Below are 3,285 nucleotides of genomic sequence, written 5' to 3' on the forward strand. Positions count from 1 at the left end.
ATTTGCACCTCTATAACTGTCTGGTTCGGTTCTGCAACCCAACAAGAAAAACACAGACTTCAGAGGATAATTAGAACTGCAGAAAAAATAATTGCTACCAACTTGCCTTCCATTGAGGACCTGCATACTGCACGAATCAAGAAGAGGGCCGTGAAAATATTTGCAGATCCCTCGCATCCTGGACATAAACTGTTTCAACTCCTACCCTCAAAACGACGCTATAGAGCACTGCACACCAGAACAACTAGACACAAGAACAGTTTTTTCCCGAAGGCCATCACTCTGCTAAACAAATAATTCCCTCAACACTGTCAGACTATTTACTGAATCTGCACTACTATTAATCGTTTCATAGTTCCCATCACCAATCTCTTTCCACTTATGACTGTATGACTATAACTTGTTGCTGGCAATCCTTATGATTTATATTGATATATTGATCATCAATTGTGTTGTAAATGTTGTACCTTGATGAATGTATCTTTTCTTTATGTACACTGAGAGCATATGCACCAAGACAAATTCCTTGTGTGTCCAATCACACTTGGCCAATAAAATTCTATTCTATTCTATTCTAAATATCTATACGCATGACAGTGCTGTGGAAATAAGGTGTTTAGCAAGAGTGATGGCATGTGGGGGGAGGAGACGACTTTGGGTCTAGTTGTTTTGGCCTGCAATGCCATATAGCAAAGTCCTGAGGGAAGGAGTTGAAACAGTTTATGTACAGGATATGAAGTGTCTGTAGATATTTTCTCAGCCCTCTTTCTGGCTCGTGCAGTATACAAGTCCTCAGTGGAAGGCAAGCTGGTTGCAGTTGTTTCTTCTGCAGTCCTTACTATCCGTTGAAATTAGTACATGACCTGTTGGCTGTGCCAAACCAGCCCAAATATCTCATATGTAGATTAACTTCCATTATTACAGATTTATTTCTTATTCTGTTCTTACCGCAGTGAAATCATTTGATGTTGCAATACAATAAAATTAAGGCCCTGTCTTAAGTAATTGCCATTTAGTGTCTAAAATACTTTTTAAAAGAGTGTTTTTAGGACTTCCTATTTTGACAAATTTCAAAAACTTAAAGAGATCAATTATATTTTGCGAGTTCTAGGGTGATATTTGTCATTCCCCCCCATCTGAAGTCAGATTAGCCAGAAAAACCTTTCAACTCCTAATGGACTGAGGAGCAACTCATTTCTTTTTAAACCATCACCATCAGAAGAGGCATTGCAGTTTTTGCTGTCACCCTTGGAAACGCCTTGTTGGCCTTGGCTTAGAAAAGGGAATCAGCCACCCTGAATAGAAACCGAGGGCTTTTCTTGCTCAAGTGACTTCAGATAAAAGAGATGGGAAAGCCTCAGCTAGAGAATGCAGACATTTTGCTTCTGTTTCTAAGGAAAGATGTATTTGTGCTCACTACAGATGAACATTTGGGAACTCTGCACTTTTTTTGCTATCTGGCCCAGTGTTTATTTTTTGATAGTGTTGTCTGTGTGCGTATTTCTTCCATAAAAGAAAATCATGCAGTTCTTTGGTTCCTTACCTACACATCAATATCTTTTTTATTTGTGAAACAGAAAAAGGGTGGAGCTTTTGAGTTCCTTACCAGAAAATTGTCCATTTCCTTGCAGAAGAGAGAATCAACACAATCAACTTAGTATGTTATCTCATGCTGAGTAACAGAAGATGTCTTGGCTGCTTTATAAGTTTGAAGATGTTAGGATAAGCTCCCTTTTTTTACAGGGGGAGAGAAAAATAATAAAAGAAAATAGGCTAAAAATAACACACACATTTTATATTATATTCGGCTTCTATACATCACACACATACATACTTTAAAAACATGATTTGATCCATTGGAATGGACTCGCTATCCTTATTAATTCTCCCATTTTCTAACAATAATGCATAAAAGTAATTTTGTTTTCTGTGCACTCATAAGCACAGTATAGGTAAATAAAAATACACACTATAAAATAATATTTGTTTTAATACACACGAAAACTATTGTATTTATTCTTGAATAGTAAGCATTCTCTAATGAAACAGACAAAACACTTCTTAATACTAGTACAACATAAAATACATTTGTAGTGAATAATGGCTTGAAAGAAAATTTTTCCAGCTTCATAAAGATTCTGGAAAAAGGAGCATTTCAAGGGTCCCCTCTAACTTCAAGAGATCTAGCTCCAGACATAATTCAAATGGATGATGATTCCAGAAAGTAGGACTATATGGAGAAAATAGCAGAAAATATGAGACGGCCATTATAACACAAAGAAAAACCAATTGACCTTGATTGGATGATTAAACCCAGTGCAAAGGAACATGAATCAAGGTGTTCAGATAACTGGAACAATAAAGTCTAGATGAGATAGAAAATTTACAGGTATCACAATGCTAAGAATCACTCTGCATACTTTTTAAGCTTGTTTTTTTCAAGGCTAGTCTATGACGTCCTCATAGCAACTGGGTCTAGAATTGAAGATAATAGATATTGTGACAAGCTTCTCCACCTCAATCTTCCAATGATCTGCCAGCATGATTTCTGGGTCTGGCAAACTTCATTTTTTTCAAGTTTTACAGCTAGGATATAAAATGTTGTATCTCAAATGTTGCAAAAAGTGTGCCAACTCTGTCCCCATTACTCATATCAATATTTGTGGCAAAGAAAATGATTATCCTAATTGTGATCTGAATATAAAGCTGACTATATATATATTGATTAGATTGTACTGACACAATAATATTACTACTATAGTGGGAAAAACAAAGTCCAAAGCTACTTTCATGCTGTCTGTCAGCAAATCCTTAGGCCAGCCTGTAACACAACTCTGATTCTTGAAATAAAATCAAAAATTCATAGTGGTACTTTCCTAATCCAGCCATTCCAGCAAAATGTTGGAAGATTTGAAGTGCAGCATTGTATCTCACTCTGGGGTCTCAGAAGAGCACACAACTCTGGGGCTGGCTAATACCCTGAAGGTAGTCTCCCCACCTTTAACTAATTTTTCATGTTCAGTTTTGACTATTGTTGTTGTTAGTTGCAAAGTCGTGTCCGACCCACCACGAACCCATGGATAACATTCCTCCAGGCCTTCCTATCCTCTACCATCCTCTGGAGTCCATTTAAACTCACGCCTACTGCTTCAGTGACTCCATCCAGCCACCTCGTTCTCTGTCGTCCCCTTCTTCTTTTACCCGCAATCTTTCCCAGCATTAGGCTCTTCTCCAGTGAGTCCTTCTCATTAGGTGGCCAAAGTATTTGAGTTTCATCTTCAGGAT

This window comes from Ahaetulla prasina, chromosome 5 (genome assembly GCF_028640845.1).
Source record: "Ahaetulla prasina isolate Xishuangbanna chromosome 5, ASM2864084v1, whole genome shotgun sequence".
Taxonomy (NCBI): domain Eukaryota; kingdom Metazoa; phylum Chordata; class Lepidosauria; order Squamata; family Colubridae; genus Ahaetulla; species Ahaetulla prasina.